Genomic DNA, 18,773 nt, shown 5'->3' on the forward strand with positions numbered 1-18,773 from the left:
GCAGAGTGGGTTGGATAGTGTTGAAGGCACTAGAAAAGTCCAGGAACAGGATTCTCACTGAACCGCTTCCTTTATCCAAGTGGGAGTAGGTCCGATGCAGGAGGTGAAGGATGGCATCTTCCACACCAACTGCTGGCTGGTAGGCAAACTGCAGGGGGTCTTGCGCGTGCTGGACTTGTGGCCTGAGATGTTTGAGGACCAGCCGCTCCAGTGTCTTCATCAGCTGCGAAGTCAGTGCCACCGGTCTGTAATCGTTCAGCACACTCGATCGGATCTTTTTAGGGACTGGAACGATACAGGAAGTCTTCCACAGAGTTGGTACTTTCCCCAGCCGTAGACTGAGGTTGAAGACATGCTGGAGTGGCTCAGCTAGTTCAGCAGGTCTTTAGCAGTCGAGCAGACACCTTATCAGGACCAGCAGCCTTCCCTGGACGAATCCTCCGAAGTACATCCTGTACCTGGAGTGAGGTGAAGCTGGGAAGTGGTTATGTGGAGCTGAGGGGGGCACAAGAAGGTGGGGCAGGTCCTGAGGCGGGCAGCAGTGAGGGTGAGGTGACCTGCTCAAACCTGTTGAAAAAGTTGTTCAGTCCATTTGCCTCCTCCACCGTGTCCACTGCAGTCAGAGAGGCCTTGGTCTTGTGTCCAGTGATGGTTTTAACATCATCCCAGACTCTCTTATTTCTTCTCGGCTCAGCTTCTCCTCCAACCTCCTCCTGTAGGTGTCCTTTGCCTCCCTCAAGCATCGCTTCACCTCCTGCTGAGCTGATCTCATTGCGTCCCTGTCTCTGCTCCTGAATGCCACTTTCTTCCTTTTCAGGACATCCTTGACCTCCTTTGTTACCCACGGTTTATTATTAGGGTAACAGCGGACAGTCTTAGTAGGGGCGACAACGTCCAAGCAGAAATTTAAATAATCCGTTAGACAGTGTGTCTGTCCCTCGATGTCCTCACCATGAGACCTCAGCAGCACATCCCAGTCTGTTGTTTCAAAGCAGTCTCTGATGGCGTCCTCCACAGCTGGTGTCCACTTTCTGATTGTCTTAGTGGTCACAGTCTGTCTCTGCACCAGAGGAATGTACTGTGACTGAAGGTGGACCAGGTTATGATCGGACCTTCCAAGTTGAGGAAGAGGTTTGGCTCTGTAGGCGTCCTTCAAGTTGGAATAAAGAAGGTAAATTGTCCTGTTATTCCTGGTGGGACAATCCACAGCCTGATGGAAAGTAGGCAGAGTAGAGTCCAGGTTGGCATGATTAAAGTCTCCAGAGATGATGATAAACGCGTCAGGATGTTGATTCTGAAGTCGAGCTGTCATTGTGTGGATCTTCTCACAGGCAGATGCAGCCGTAGCGCTCGGAGGAATGTAGACACATGATCGCGTGACTGAACTCACGCGGTAGATAATATGGACGCATGCTGACAGCCAACAGTTCTAAATCTTGACAACACGAGACTTTCTTCACAGTAACGTGTCCCGGACTACACCAGCGTTTCTTCACGTACATGATCAGACCTCCTCCTCTGCGCTTCCCACAAGCGCCTGAGTCTCTGTCCGCTCTGACGGAGCTGAAACCAGGCAGATCCACGAGTGAGTCCGGAGTCAGTGAGTGAGCCACGTCTCCGTGAAGATCAACAAGCTGCTCTCTCTGTAGATCCGCTGGTTGTTGAGGGCAGACAGCTCGTCCATCTTATTCGTCAGTGAATTGACGTTCATCGTGATCGTTGGTCTGTGACGTCTCTGATTGTCCGTTAGCTTAGCATTTAGCCGCTTCCCTGCCCGACAGCCTCTGTACCGGCGCTGAAGTTCAATCGGGATCTCGTGGCGATCTCCAGCCCGTGCCATTGACTTCAGCGATAGTAGATCCTCTCTTGAGTAAACAAGACGATTCTCCCCATGTTCAGAAGTATCCATTTAAAAAATTACAGTAAAAAAAATATTAAAAAACAGAAAATTATAGAAATTGCTGCGGAGCTACTGGAGAGGCAGCCGTCCTCGTTGGCGCCTTTAATCTCGTCATGATCATCTCGACTATAGTTGATTAAGGAAAAACAGATCAATTAAACAAGAAGTGAAACACTGTGCAGTGAGCTATGGCGAGGAAAAACTTCCTTTTAGAAGTGAAAAAAAAAATTCCTTGAGGAATTCCGAACAATTGACCATAATATGGACGGATACCTCAACGCAGATGAGTTGCTTCGTTTTGAGTGAAGGGGTTCAAGTAACACGTGAGGAGGTGCAGCTGATAATGATCGGAGAAGCAGATGCTGATGGAGACAAACTAGTCAACTCTGAGGAGTATGTAAAGATGATGATGTGAAGTGAGGCTTGGTCGCCCAGTCCTGTCTCCTCTTAGAAGAAAGAAAGAAAGAAAGAAGTTGTTTTTTTCTTCAAATAAATGATCATCGCATTGAAGATGTCTGACCTTTTCTTTTAGTCCAGAACGAACCATCCCTGGTTATCATTACTGCTCAACTTTCTCAGAGAGAGAAGTTTCTTTGGCTTCTCGTTGATCATGAAACCAAAGGCCTGGGATTTGACGCTTCACTTGAAGGTTTGTGGCTGAAAACCATCCTAGCATTTTACAAACTCATCGAAAGGTGTGAATAAGAAAAAGGTTTAATTAAAAACAGCCCAATGAAGCCTCTGTGAGCAGCGCATTAGTCTCTCTCCGCAAACATGTGTCGGGATCATTGATGGGATTCTTTCCATGTGTCTCTTGAAAGGTTCACTTTAACAGACGGTTCATGCGTGTGACGACAGACAGCAGGTCTGTAATGTTGTGCTTAGCATGTGGCTAACAAACAATCGTGTGCTGTTACGAACGCCACGAGGACGCAGCGGAAGATGTTGATCACATTGAGTCGATGAAAAAGATAGAAGCACAAAAGGCAACTGTAGAAAAGTGCATCAAGAATCAGGTTTAAAGATCGTGAAGTCATCACTTGCTTGATGGAACCACTGTAGTCGTTCAAGGAAACCAACGATTCGTCGTCTCGGCTGGAGTTTGACGTTTCACACCAGAGGGTTGATCTTCATCGTTGGATGTTGACGTTTCCCGCCGGTGTTGTTAGTCGTCAACATTGAAGGCAGGATCCACACGTACCAAGAGGTACAAGAAACATGTTGAATAATTGAAATTAAAATATAACAAATATTGAATAATTGAAATTAAAATAAAATAAATATTAGAATCATTGACATTTTTTCAACCTTTCAATATTTGAAGAACAAATGAAACCCTTCAATATTCTGACGGCACTGATGTTCTTCACTGATGTTCTTCACTGATGTTCTTCACTGATGTTCTTCACTCTGGTACCAGAGCCGTCGCAGCACAGAAGTCAACTCTTCTCTCCACGAACTGAAGCATGATGGGAAAATATCAGTTTCTATTTCTGGCAGCTTTGATTGGATCCTTGTGTGCAGGTAACTTTATATAGTATTTGATACAAGTTGATCACAATTGTACAATATTAGTTTAATTTCTTTGGATTAAATAAATGATAACAGAAAAATAAAACATCAAAACTGTAAAATGATTCTAAAGAAACTTGAATCGATGCATGAGTAGAAAGAGGTTTGCTGCAGGTGTGACAGAGAAGATCAAGGTGGAGGTGGGACTACATCAGGGCTCTGAGTCCCTTCTTGCTTGCCGTGGTGATGGACAGACAGACAGATGAGGTTAGACAGGAATCTCCATGGACTATGATGTTTGCAGATGGCATCGTGATCTGTGGTGAGAGCAGGTGGAGGAGAAGCTGGAGAGGTGGAGATATTCTCTAGAAAGGAGAGGAATGAAGGTTAGTCACAGCAAGACAGAATATATGTGAGTGAAGATATGAGGAAGAAGATATGAAGAAGGAGGATTTGAAGTATTTAGGGTCAACAGTCCAGAGCAGTGGAGATTGTTGTAAAGAGGTGAAGAAACATGTTAAAGCTGGTGTAACGGGTGGAAGAAAGTGTCAGGAGACATGTTTGATAAAAGAGTATCAGCCAGAATGAAAGGAAAGATCTACAAGACAGTGGTGGGACCAGCCATGATCTATGGTCTAGAGACAGTGATGAAGAGGAAGCAGAGCTGGAGGTAACAGAGATGAAGATGTTGAGGTTCTCTCTGGGAGTGACGGAGATGGATCAGGAATGAGTCGATCAGAGGAACATGTGAGATGTGTTGGAGAGAAGGTCACAGAGGCCAGAATGAGATGGTCATGTACAGAGGAGGGATAGAGAGTATATTGGTAGAAGGATGCTGGGGTTGGAAGTGCCAGGCAAGAGGTCTAGAGGAAGACCAAAGAGAAGGTGTATGGATGTAGTGAAAGAGGACATGAAGTTTGTTTTCAAATGTGCAAATAAAGAAGTCAGTAAAGTAACAACAAGTGATAATGAATATCAACACGATGTTGTAAATAATCAACAACATGTTTATTATCATTTCTTTCCTTCTGAAGGACGAACAGACTCTGACATGACTCAGCAACTAACAGAGGAACAGATCACAGAGTTCAAGGACACTTTCTCCTTGTTTGACAAGGATGGCGACGACATCATCACCAACGAAGAACTTGGTTCCGTCATCAGGTCACTGGGTCAGAACCCCACAGAGGCTGAGCTGCAAGACATGATCAACGACGTTGACGCCGGCGGTGATGGAACCATCAACTTCACAGAGTTTCTGACTATGATGGAGAGAAAAATGGAAACGGACAAAAAAGATGAGATGCGTGAGGAATTCCGAATAATTGACAAGAATGTTGACGGATACCTCAACGCCTTAGAGTTGCGTGACTTAATTTGGACCATTGGGGTGAAAATAACAGACGAGGAGGTGAAGCTGATGATCAGAGAAGCAGATGTCGATGGAGACAAACAAGTAAACTATGAAGAGTTTAAAAAAATGATGACTTCAAAGTAAAGCTTGGTCGCCCAGTCCTGTCTCCTCTTAGAAGAAGGTAAGGTAAGGTAAAACTTTATTGATCCCTCAGGAGGTCTCCTTTGGGAAATTGTTTAAAATTGTTAAAAGAATGAAAGAAGTTTTAATTACCTTTTAGATAAAAAAATTCTTGTGTTTTTCTGTTTCTGTATCAAAAGTATTGAACATTAAAATCAAATATGCTTCTGTCCACACAGAAGAATAAAAACACAGAAACATCATAATAAAGTGATTCTATGTTGATTCAATTCAGTTTCTTTATTTGTCCACTGGGTGGCGCAGTCAGAGACGGGAGCAGGTATTTGAGCGTCAGGTGTTTGTGAAGGAGACACACATGTGTTTGTTTCTGTGACAACTTTCATTCTTTTCTTCTTGGTTATTGTGACTGTTATTTGGAAAGTATTTCGTTTTTTCCTACAAATAAATGATCATCGCATTGAAGATATTGGACCTTTTATTTTAGTCCAGAACACCAGAACCAGTTGGTCCAGTTCACACATAAGAACCTGTAGTTCAGGAACATTGATCAGACGCTACAATGAACGAATTACTTGCTTGTAGTATGTTATGTTGTGTGTAGTAAGTTATCTCAAGACACTATACAGTTGAAGTAAGACTAAGGTAAGGTAAGGTAAGGTAAAACTTTATTGAAATTGTTTTTTCCAGTAGCCAGCAATTTTTCATAAACAATAAAAAATAATACATAAAAAATAAAATAAGAAGAAGAACATAAAGAGAAAGAACAAGATGACACAATCTAAGTCTAAAGATAAAGACAAAGAAAAACAACAAAGACAAAGGATACAAAGACTAACATAGAACATCCAGATACTCTCACTCCACTCCTGCCCCCGAACTCAGAATTGTACAATTTAATAGCCCGAGGAATGAATGAGTCCCTGAGTCTATTTGTTTTGCACCTGGTAGGAGCATTCGTGCTTCATCTGCTTCTCTGCTCACTGATGACAGTGTTCAGAGGATGAATGTCATCATCATGATGGACAGTAGTTTGTTCAATGATCTCCTCTCAGCAACTGTCACCAGTGAGTCCAGCTTCAACCACAGAGCCAGCCCTCCTGATCAACCTGTTGACCTGTTGACCTCCTCTTGGACACATTTCCACCCCAACACACCACAGCATAGAACACTGGCCACCACAGACTGGTAGAACATGCAGAGGAGCTTCTTGCAGATGTTAAATGATCGAAGCCTCCTCAGAAAGTACTTCTACTCGGAACTTTCTTATACACATGGTCTGTGTTGCAGGACCAGTTTACTGTCCATCCACACACCGAGGTACTTATAGTTGTCCACTATCTCCACCTCGTCGCCTCTGATGGACACTGGACGTGGCTTTGTCCTGGACCTCCCGAAGTCCAAGACCAGCTCCTTGGTCTTTGAGGTGTTCAGCTGCAAGTGGTTCCTGTTACTCCAGTCCACAAAGTCACGTATCAGACTCCTGTACTCGTCTTCGCTGTTGTCCCTGATGCATCCAACAATGTCAGTGTCGTCAGCATACTTCTGGACGAGACTCAGCTCTGAGTTGTAGCAGAAGTCTGAAGTGTAGATGGTGAAGAGGAGAGGGGCCAGTACTGTCCCCTGAGGTGCTCCTGTACTGCACACCACAGTGTCAGACTTGATGTCCTTCAGCCTGACATACTGTGGTCGATCAGTAAGATAGTCCGTAATCCAGGAGACCAGACCAGGGTCCACATGCATCTTAGTCAGTTTGTCCTGCAGCAGAGTGGGTTGGATAGTGTTGAAGGCACTAGAAAAGTCCAGGAACAGGATTCTCACTGAACCGCTTCCTTTATCCAAGTGGGAGTAGGTCCGATGCAGGAGGTGAAGGATGGCATCTTCCACACCAACTGCTGGCTGGTAGGCAAACTGCAGGGACGTCTTGCGCGTGCTTCCGCTTACCTGCCTGACAGCCTCTGTACCGGCGCTGAAGTTCAATCGGGATCTCGTGGCGATCTCCAGCCCGTGCCATTGACTTCAGCGATAGTAGATCCTCTCTTGAGTAAACAAGACGATTCTCCCGATGTTCAGAAGTATCCATTTAAAAAATTACAGTAAAAAAATTAATAAAAAACAGAAAATTAAAGAAGTTGCTGCGGAGCTACTGGAGAGGCAGCCGTCCTCGTTGGCGCCTTTAATCTCGTCATGATCATCTAGACTATAGTTGATTAAGGAAAAACAGATCAATTAAACAAGAAGTGAAACACTGTGCAGTGAGCTATGGCGAGGAAAAACTTCCTTTTAGAAGAAACCTGGAGCAGAACCAGACTCATTGTTAACGGCCTCCCGCTTTGACCGGCTGGGAGGAAGGATGGGGGGGTAGACAGATGGATAAGGAGAGGAGTGAGGGAGGATATAGTGAGAGAAAAGAGGAGAGTGTAGGAGAGTCCATGGAGGTGCTGGAGAGAACTCTGGATCTGATGACGTGGTGAAGATCCTGGATCAGCAGCAGCTCTGGAGGTCCTGGAGCTCCTGAGAGAAATAAAAAGGTGTTTAAACAGGTGATGAATGTAATGCAGAAAAGAAGGATAAACAGAGCTGCTGTCTAAAACTCCTCCAGCATTCTCAGCCTTTAGCAGCTAAGATAAACAGTTAAGTTAGTTATAGCAGCTAAAGATAAACAGTTAAGTTAGTTATAGCAGCTAAAGATAAACAGTTAAGTTAGTTATAGCAGCTAAAGATAAACAGTTAAGTTAGTTATAGCAGCTAAGATAAACAGTTAAGTTAGTTATAGCAGCTAAGATAAACAGTTAAGTTAGTTATAGCAGCTAAAGATAAACAGTTAAGTTAGTTATAGCAGCTAAGATAAACAGTTAAGTTAGTTATAGCAGCTAAGATAAACAGTTAAGTTAGTTATAGCAGCTAAAGATAAACAGTTAAGTTAGTTATAGCAGCTAAGATAAACAGTTAAGTTAGTTATAGCAGCTAAGATAAACAGTTAAGTTAGTTATAGCAGCTAAGATAAACAGTTAAGTTAGTTATAGCAGCTAAGATAAACAGTTAAGTTAGTTATAGCAGCTAAAGATAAACAGTTAAGTTAGTTATAGCAGCTAAAGATAAACAGTTAAGTTAGTTATAGCAGCTAAGATAAACAGTTAAGTTAGTTATAGCAGCTAAGATAAACAGTTAAGTTAGTTATAGCAGCTAAAGATAAACAGTTAAGTTAGTTATAGCAGCTAAGATAAACAGTTAAGTTAGTTATAGCAGCTAAGATAAACAGTTAAGTTAGTTATAGCAGCTAAGATAAACAGTTAAGTTAGTTATAGCAGCTAAGATAAACAGTTAAGTTAGTTATAGCAGCTAAGATAAACAGTTAAGTTAGTTATAGCAGCTAAGATAAACAGTTAAGTTAGTTATAGCAGCTAAGATAAACAGTTAAGTTAGTTATAGCAGCTAAAGATAAACAGTTAAGTTAGTTATAGCAGCTAAGATAAACAGTTAAGTTAGTTATAGCAGCTAAGATAAACAGTTAAGTTAGTTATAGCAGCTAAGATAAACAGTTAAGTTAGTTATAGCAGCTAAGATAAACAGTTAAGTTAGTTATAGCAGCTAAGATAAACAGTTAAGTTAGTTATAGCAGCTAAAGATAAACAGTTAAGTTAGTTATAGCAGCTAAGATAAACAGTTAAGTTAGTTATAGCAGCTAAGATAAACAGTTAAGTTAGTTATAGCAGCTAAAGATAAACAGTTAGGTTAATTATAGGCTTTATCGAAAAGTAAGGTTTCAAGAATGTTTTTAAACATAGAGAGGGTGTCTGCCCTCCGGACTGAAGCCGGTAGTTGGTTCCATAGCAGAGGGGCTTGAAAACTGAAGGCCCTGGCTCCAAATCTACATTTAGAGATTTGTGGTATAACTAATAGATCACAGTTTAAGGATCGTAAGGTCCTTGAGGGTTGATAAGTTTGGATTAAATCTTTAATGTATGTTGGTGCTAAACCATGTAAGGCTTTATAGGTTAGGAGAAGGATTTTAAATTGTATTCTAAATTCTACAGGAAGCCAATGTTAGGAAGACAGTACAGGTTTGTTCGCGCCTCTTAGTCTTAGTCAGGACACGAGCTGCAGATGAATGAGCTGAAGATTCTGAGAGACTTTTTAGAACATCCTGACAGAAGAGAGTTACAATAGTCCAGCCTGGAGGTTACAAAAGATGAGCTTCTCAGCATCTAAAGGAAGGAAGTGCCTGATTTTTGAAATGTTACGAAGGTGGAAGTAAGCAGTCCGTGAGATTTGTTTTATGTGTGAGTTAAATGATAAATCCTCATCAAAGCAGACACTGATTCTTTACAGTGGTGCTGGTAGCAGGAGCAAGTCCAGTCTGGAAAGATCATAAGGTAACGATTGTCTGAGATGTTGCGGATCAACTAGTAAAACCTCATTTTTTTCCGAGTTCAGTAGGAGAAAGTTTTTGGTCATCCATGACTTGATATGTGTAATACAGGACTGTAGTTGTGTAGCTGTTGATATCTGTAATACAGGACTGTAGTTGTGTAGCTGTTGATATGTGTAATACAGGGCTGTAGTTGTGTAGCTGTTGATATGTGTAATACAGGACTGTAGTTGTGTAGCTGTTGATATCTGTAATACAGGAGTGTAGTTGTGTTGCTGTTGATATCTGTAATACAGGAGTGTAGTTGTGTAGCTGTTGATATGTGTAATACAGGACTGTAGTTGTGTAGCTGTTGATATGTGTAATACAGGGCTGTAGTTGTGTAGCTGTTGATATGTGTAATACAGGACTGTAGTTGTGTAGCTGTTGATATCTGTAATACAGGGCTGTAGTTGTGTAGCTGTTGATATGTGTAATACAGGACTGTAGTTGTGTAGCTGTTGATATGTGTAATACAGGGCTGTAGTTGTGTAGCTGTTGATATCTGTAATACAGGGCTGTAGTTGTGTAGCTGTTGATATGTGTAATACAGGGCTGTAGTTGTGTAGCTGTTGATATGTGTAATACAGGACTGTAGTTGTGTAGCTGTTGATATCTGTAATACAGGAGTGTAGTTGTGTTGCTGTTGATATCTGTAATACAGGAGTGTAGTTGTGTAGCTGTTGATATGTGTAATACAGGACTGTAGTTGTGTAGCTGTTGATATGTGTAATACAGGACTGTAGTTGTGTTGCTGTTGATATCTGTAATACAGGAGTGTAGTTGTGTAGCTGTTGATATGTGTAATACAGGACTGTAGTTGTGTAGCTGTTGATATCTGTAATACAAGAGTGTAGTTGTGTAGCTGTTGATATCTGTAATACAAGAGTGTAGTTGTGTAGCTGTTGATATATCTGTAATATAGGACTGTAGTTGTGTAGCTGTTGATATCTGTAATACAGGACTGTAGTTGTGTATCTGTTGATATCTGTAATACAGGACTGTAGTTGTGTAGCTGATTTCTTTCATCTGCTTCATTAACAAGTAAAGTTGGGTGTCATCAGCATAAGAGTGAAAGTTTATAGAGTGTCTTCTGATCAAGTTAAGATTTAAACCAGTTTAGTTCCACGTATGTCTATATGGTTTTCTAGCCTCTGTAGAAGGATTTGGTGTCAACAGTGTCAAATGCACTGAGATCTAGAAGAACAAGAACTGAAACATGGGTCGGGGACAGTGATGGGATTTTCTCTAGAGACACTTGGATGAACAATCAGGTAAATATGACAAACCTGATGATTCCTCACGACACACTTCAGTGCTGCTGAACTCTGCTTGAACTTCTGCTTCAATCTGGAGTCACTTTTATAAAGTCTTATGAAATGAGCTCCTTGGCAGACGTATGTTCTGTTGGACATCAATCAATGGCATCAAGATATGAAATGATTAAATGTTAAAACGTTGACATTATTTTAATTGAAACGTTTTAAAGATTTTTCCTGCTTTTTTTAATCATTACATTCATTAATTTATATGTTGAAATTGAGAATTTGTTATTTTTCATTGAATAAATGAATTATATTTAATGATTAATTATTCGTAGACTTTTTCATTTAACAATTAAAACATAACAAATATTGAATAATTGAAATTAAAATATAATAAATATTGAATAATTTAAATTAAAACATAACACATATTGAATAATTGAAATTAAAATATAACAAATATTAAATCATCGAAATTATTTCAACCTTTCAATATTTGAAAAACCAAATGAAACCCTTCAATATTCTGACGGCACTGATGTTCTTCACTGATGTTCTTCACTGATGTTCTTCACTGATGTTCTTCACTGATGTTCTTCACTGATGTTCTTCACTGATGTTCTTCACTGATGTTCTTCACTGATGTTCTTCACTGATGTTCTTCACTGATGTTCTTCACTCTGGTACCAGAGCCGTCGCAGCACAGAAGTCAACTCTTCTCTCCACGAACTGAAGCATGATGGGAAAATATCAGTCTCTATTTCTGGCAGCTTTGATTGGATCCTTGTGTGCAGGTAACTTTATATAGTATTTGATACAAGTTGATCACAATTGTACGATATTACTTTAATTTCTTATGAAATAATATTAAACATGTTTATTATCATTTCTTTCCTTCTGAAGGACGAACAGACTCTGACATGACTCAGCAACTAACAGAGGAACAGATCACAGAGTTCAAGGACACTTTCTCCTTTTTTGACAAGGATGGCGACAACATCATCACCAACGAAGAACTTGGTTCCGTCATCAGGTCACTGGGTCAGAACCCCACAGAGGCTGAGCTGCAAGACATGATCAACGACGTTGACGCCGGCGGTGATGGAACCATCAACTTCACAGAGTTTCTGGCGATGATGGAGAGAAAAATGGAAACAGAAAAAAAGAGTGAAATCTTTATTGCATTCCGATTATCTGACAACAATATGGACGGAAACCTCAGCACAGATGAACTGCGTCACTATATGATGAGCGCGGGTGTTGTAGTAACACGTGAGGAGGTGGAGATAATGATCATCAGAGAAGCAGATGTTGATGGAGACGAACAGATCAACTATGAAGAGTTTAGAAAGATGTTGCTCGTAAATTAAAGCTTGGTCGCCCAGTCCTGTCTCCTCTTAGAAGAAAGAATGAAATAAGTTTAAATTACCTTTTAGAAAATAAAATATGGTGTTTTTTTCTATTTCTGGATAAAAATGATTGAACATTGAAATCAAATTTCCTTCTGTCCACACAGGAAGAATAAAAACACAGAAACATCATAATAAAGTGATTCTATGTTGATTCAATTCAGTTTCTTTATTTGTCCACTGGGTGGCGCAGTCAGAGACGGGAGCAGGTATTTGAGCGTCAGGTGTTTGTGAAGAAGACACACATGTGTTTGTTTCTGTGACAACTTTCATTCTTTTCTTCTTGGTTATTGTGACTGTTATTTGGAAAGTATTTCGTTTTTTCTTCAAATAAATGATCATCGCATTGAAGATATTGGACCTTTTATTTTAGTCCAGAACACCAGAACCAGTTGGTCCAGTTCACACATAAGAACATGTAGTTCAGGAACATTGATCATAGAAAGTTCAGGGAGAGAAGTGACCACAAGGGGGCAGTTTCTTCACCAGAGCTAAAGCCAAAGTTGAAAACCTGATTCTGCAAAGTCACTGTGACTGGTGTTGACTCTCTGGAAGGTGAACCTGTGAAGATCAGATTAGAAGACGCAGCTACACGTGCTCGCAGCAGAGACAATTATAGTCGCAGTATCTTCTCCAAACATTGAGGTGGACGACCCTCGATCTGGGGTTTGTGTAGTTGCAACTAGGGAAGCACTGATAAGAACTATCAGGAAATACGAAATAAATGACAACATTTATTGTGTTCAATATGGTTACTCAAAACAATACTGAATAAAATATATACTTTAAAGATCAAGATAACACTGAGACAAACACAAGAGTCTCAGAGAATCAAGGAAAAGTGTCTTGAGATGTTTCTTGAAGGAGTCAGTAGATCATCAAACACAGATGTTTCTTGAAGGAGTCAGTAGATCATCAAACACAGATGTTTCTTGAAGGAGTCAGTAGATCATCAAACACAGATGTTTCTTGAAGGAGTCAGTAGATCATCAAACACAGATGTTTCTTGAAGGAGTCAGTTGATCATCAAACACAGATGTTTCTTGAAGGAGTCAGTAGATCATCAAACACAGATGTTTCTTGAAGGAGTCAGTAGATCATCAAACACAGATGTTTCTTGAAGGAGTCAGTAGATCATCAAACACAGATGTTTCTTGAAGGAGTCAGTAGATCATCAAACACAGATGTTTCTTGAAGGAGTCAGTTGATCATCAAACACAGATGTTTCTTGAAGGAGTCAGTAGATCATCAAACACAGATGTTTCTTGAAGGAGTCAGTAGATCATCAAACACAGATGTTTCTTGAAGGAGTCAGTAGATCATCCAACACAGATGTTTCTTGAAGGAGTCAGTAGATCATCAAACACAGAGATGTTTCTTGAAGGAGTCAGTAGATCATCAAACACAGATGTTTCTTGAAGGAGTCAGTAGATCATCAAAACACAGATGTTTCTTGAAGGAGTCAGTAGATCATCAAACACAGATGTTTCTTGAAGGAGTCAGTAGATCATCAAACACAGATGTTTCTTGAAGGAGTCAGTTGATAATCAAACACAGATGTTTCTTGAAGGAGTCAGTAGATCATCAAACACAGATGTTTCTTGAAGGAGTCAGTAGATCATCAAACACAGATGTTTCTTGAAGGAGTCAGTAGATCATCAAACACAGATGTTTCTTGAAGGAGTCAGTAGATCATCAAACACAGATGTTTCTTGAAGGAGTCAGTAGATCATCAAACACAGATGTTTCTTAAGGAGTCAGTTGATCATCAAACACAGATGTTTCTTGAAGGAGTCAGTAGATCATCAAACACAGATGTTTCTTGAAGGAGTCAGTAGATCATCAAACACAGATGTTTCTTGAAGGAGTCAGTAGATCATCAAACACAGATGTTTCTTGAAGGAGTCAGTAGATCATCAAACACAGATGTTTCTTGAAGGAGTCAGTAGATCATCAAACACAGATGTTTCTTGAAGGAGTTAGTAGATCATCAAACACAGATGTTTCTTGAAGGAGTCAGTAGATCATCAAACACAGATGTTTCTTGGAGGAGTCAGTAGATCATCAAACACAGATGTTTCTTGAAGGAGTCAGTAGATCATCAAACACATATGTTTCTTGAAGGAGTCAGTAGATCATCAAACACATATGTTTCTTGAAGGAGTTAGTAGATCATCAAACACAGATGTTTCTTGAAGGAGTCAGTAGATCATCAAACACAGATGTTTCTTGGAGGAGTCAGTAGATCATCAAACACAGATGTTTCTTGAAGGAGTCAGTAGATCATCAAACACATATGTTTCTTGGAGGAGTCAGTAGATCATCAAACACAGATGTTTCTTGAAGGAGTTAGTAGATCATCAAACACAGATGTTTCTTGAAGGAGTCAGTAGATCATCAAACACTGATGTTTCTTGAAGGAGTCAGTAGATCATCAAACACAGATGTTTCTTGAAGGAGTCAGTAGATCATCAAACACAGATGTTTCTTGAAGGAGTCAGTAGATCATCAAACACAGATGTTTCTTGAAGGAGTCAGTAGATCATCAAACACAGATGTTTCTTGAAGGAGTCAGTAGATCATCAAACACAGATGTTTCTTAAGGAGTCAGTTGATCATCAAACACAGATGTTTCTTGAAGGAGTCAGTAGATCATCAAACACAGATGTTTCTTGAAGGAGTCAGTAGATCATCAAACACAGATGTTTCTTGAAGGAGTCAGTAGATCATCAAACACAGATGTTTCTTGAAGGAGTCAGTAGATCATCAAACACAGATGTTTCTTGAAGGAGTCAGTAGATCATCAAACACAGATGTTTCTTGAAGGAGTTAGTAGATCATCAAACACAGATGTTTCTTGAAGGAGTCAGTAGATCATCAAACACAGATGTTTCTTGGAGGAGTCAGTAGATCATCAAACACAGATGTTTCTTGAAGGAGTCAGTAGATCATCAAACACATATGTTTCTTGAAGGAGTCAGTAGATCATCAAACACATATGTTTCTTGAAGGAGTTAGTAGATCATCAAACACAGATGTTTCTTGAAGGAGTCAGTAGATCATCAAACACAGATGTTTCTTGAAGGAGTCAGTAGATCATCAAACACATATGTTTCTTGGAGGAGTCAGTAGATCATCAAACACAGATGTTTCTTGAAGGAGTTAGTAGATCATCAAACACAGATGTTTCTTGAAGGAGTCAGTAGATCATCAAACACAGATGTTTCTTGAAGGAGTCAGTAGATCATCAAACACATATGTTTCTTGGAGGAGTCAGTAGATCATCAAACACAGATGTTTCTTGAAGGAGTTAGTAGATCATCAAACACAGATGTTTCTTGAAGGAGTCAGTAGATCATCAAACACTGATGTTTCTTGAAGGAGTCAGTAGATCATCAAACACAGATGTTTCTTGAAGGAGTCAGTAGATCATCAAACACAGAGATGTTTCTTGAAGGAGTCAGTAGATCATCAAACACACATGTTTCTTGAAGGAGTCAGTAGATCATCAAACACAGATGTTTCTTGAAGGAGTCAGTAGATCATCAAACACAGATGTTTCTTGAAGGAGTCAGTAGATCATCAAACACAGATGAACTCATCACTTGCTTGATGGAACCACTGTAGTCGTTCAAGGAAACCAACGATTCGTCGTCTCGGCTGGAGTTTGACGTTTCACACCAGAGGGTTGATCTTCATCGTTGGATGTTGACGTTTCCCGCCGGTGTTGTTAGTCGTCAACATTGAAGGCAGGATCCACACGTACCAAGAGGTACAAGAAACATGTTGAATAATTGAAATTAAAATATAACAAATATTGAATAATTGAAATTAAAATAAAATAAATATTAGAATCATTGACATTTTTTCAACCTTTCAATATTTGAAGAACAAATGAAACCCTTCAATATTCTGACGGCACTGATGTTCTTCACTGATGTTCTTCACTGATGTTCTTCACTGATGTTCTTCACTGATGTTCTTCACTGATGTTCTTCACTGATGTTCTTCACTGATGTTCTTCACTGATGTTCTTCACTGATGTTCTTCACTCTGGTACCAGAGCCGTCGCAGCACAGAAGTCAACTCTTCTCTCCACGAACTGAAGCATGATGGGAAAATATCAGTTTCTATTTCTGGCAGCTTTGATTGGATCCTTGTGTGCAGGTAACTTTATATAGTATTTGATACAAGTTGATCACAATTGTACAATATTAGTTTAATTTCTTTGGATTAAATGAATGATAACAGAAAAATAAAACATCAAAACTGTAAAATGATTCTAAAGAAACTTGAATCGATGCATGAGTAGAAAGAGGTTTGCTGCAGGTGTGACAGAGAAGATCAAGGTGGAGGTGGGACTACATCAGGGCTCTGAGTCCCTTCTTGCTTGCCGTGGTGATGGACAGACAGACAGATGAGGTTAGACAGGAATCTCCATGGACTATGATGTTTGCAGATGGCATCGTGATCTGTGGTGAGAGCAGGTGGAGGAGAAGCTGGAGAGGTGGAGATATTCTCTAGAAAGGAGAGGAATGAAGGTTAGTCACAGCAAGACAGAATATATGTGAGTGAAGATATGAGGAAGAAGATATGAAGAAGGAGGATTTGAAGTATTTAGGGTCAACAGTCCAGAGCAGTGGAGATTGTTGTAAAGAGGTGAAGAAACATGTTAAAGCTGGTGTAACGGGTGGAAGAAAGTGTCAGGAGACATGTTTGATAAAAGAGTATCAGCCAGAATGAAAGGAAAGATCTACAAGACAGTGGTGGGACCAGCCATGATCTATGGTCTAGAGACAGTGATGAAGAGGAAGCAGAGCTGGAGGTAACAGAGATGAAGATGTTGAGGTTCTCTCTGGGAGTGACGGAGATGGATCAGGAATGAGTCGATCAGAGGAACATGTGAGATGTGTTGGAGAGAAGGTCACAGAGGCCAGAATGAGATGGTCATGTACAGAGGAGGGATAGAGAGTATATTGGTAGAAGGATGCTGGGGTTGGAAGTGCCAGGCAAGAGGTCTAGAGGAAGACCAAAGAGAAGGTTTATGGATGTAGTGAAAGAGGACATGAAGTTGGTCAGGGTGAGAGAAAGGGATACAAAGAACAGGGTTAGAAGGAGGAGGTTGATGTGGCGACACCTGAAGGAGCAGCCGTAAGGAAAAGAAGAAGATTTTATTTGTATTTGTTTTCAAATGTGCAAATAAAGAAGTCAGTAAAGTAACAACAACAAGTGATAATGAATATCAACACGATGTTGTAAATAATCAACAACATGTTTATTATCATTTCTTTCCTTCTGAAGGACGAACAGACTCTGACATGACTCAGCAACTAACAGAGGAACAGATCACAGAGTTCAAGGACACTTTCTCCTTGTTTGACAAGGATGGCGACGACATCATCACCAACGAAGAACTTGGTTCCGTCATCAGGTCACTGGGTCAGAACCCCACAGAGGCTGAGCTGCAAGACATGATCAACGACGTTGACGCCGGCGGTGATGGAACCATCAACTTCACAGAGTTTCTGACTATGATGGAGAGAAAAATGGAAACGGACAAAAAAGATGAGATTCGTGAGGAATTCCAAATATTTGACAGGAATGCAGACGGATACATCAGCGCAGATGAGCTGCATTACTTCCTTTTGAACATGGGGGTGAAAATAACAGACGAGGAGGTGGAGATGATGATCAGAGAAGCAGATGTTGATGGAGACAAACAAGTAAACTATGAAGAGTTTACAAAAATGATGACTTCAAAGTAAAGCTTGGTCGCCCAGTCCTGTCTCCTCTTAGAAGAAAGAATGAAAGAAGTTTTAATTACCTTTTAGAAAAAAAAAATCTTGTGTTTTTCTGTTTCTGTATCAAAAATATTGAACATTGAAATCAAATATCCTTCTGTCCACACAGACGAATAAAAACACAGAAACATCATAATAAAGTGATTCTATGTTGATTCAATTCAGTTTCTTTATTTGTCCACTGGGTGGCGCAGTCAGAGACGGGAGCAGGTATTTGAGCGTCAGGTGTTTGTGAAGGAGACACACATGTGTTTGTTTCTGTGACAACTTTCATTCTTTTCTTCTTGGTTATTGTGACTGTTATTTGGAAAGTATTTCATTTTTTCCTTCAAATAAATGATCATCGCATTGAAGATATTGGACCTTTTATTTTAGTCCAGAACACCAGAACCAGTTGGTCCAGTTCACACATAAGAACATGTAGTTCAGGAACATTGATCAGACGCTACAATGAACTAATTACTTGCTTGTAGTATGTTATGTTGTGTGTAGTAAGTTATCTCAAGACACCATACAGTTGAAGTAAGACTAAGGTAAGGTAAGGTAAGGTAAAACTTTATTGATCCCTCAGGAGGTCTCCTTCGGGAAATTGTTTTTTCCAGTAGCCAGCAATTTTTCATAAACAATAAAAAATAATACATAAAAAATAAAATAAGAAGAAGAACATAAAGAGAAAGAACAAGATGACACAATCTAAGTCTAAAGATAAAGACAAAGAAAAACAACAAAGACAAAGATACAAAGACTAACATGGAACAGAACATCCAGATACTCTCACTCCACTCCTGCCCCCCAACTCAGAATTGTACAATTTAATAGCCCGAGGAATGAATGAGTCCCTGAGTCTATTAGTTTTGCACCTGGTAGGAGCATTCGTGCTTCATCTGCTTCTCTGCTCACTGATGACAGTGTTCAGAGGATGATGTCATCATCATGATGGACAGTAGTTTGTTCAATGATCTCCTCTCAGCAACTGTCACCAG

At 40.2% G+C, this 18,773-nt stretch overlaps 3 pseudogenes; all 3 read left to right on the plus strand.

Annotated features, from left to right (window-relative positions):
• Positions 1–4,463: 4,463 nt before the first annotated feature.
• On the plus strand, positions 4,464–4,910 carry LOC148060041 (calmodulin-alpha pseudogene; annotated as a pseudogene).
• A 6,590-nt stretch (positions 4,911–11,500) lies between these two features.
• LOC148060042 (calmodulin-alpha pseudogene) lies at positions 11,501–11,950 on the plus strand (annotated as a pseudogene).
• Positions 11,951–17,307: 5,357 nt separating this feature from the next.
• Positions 17,308–17,754, plus strand: LOC148060043 (calmodulin pseudogene; annotated as a pseudogene).
• Positions 17,755–18,773: the final 1,019 nt, after the last annotated feature.

Source organism: Callionymus lyra, chromosome 18, assembly GCF_982586985.1.
Source record: "Callionymus lyra chromosome 18, fCalLyr1.hap1.1, whole genome shotgun sequence".
Taxonomy (NCBI): Eukaryota; Metazoa; Chordata; class Actinopteri; order Syngnathiformes; family Callionymidae; genus Callionymus; species Callionymus lyra.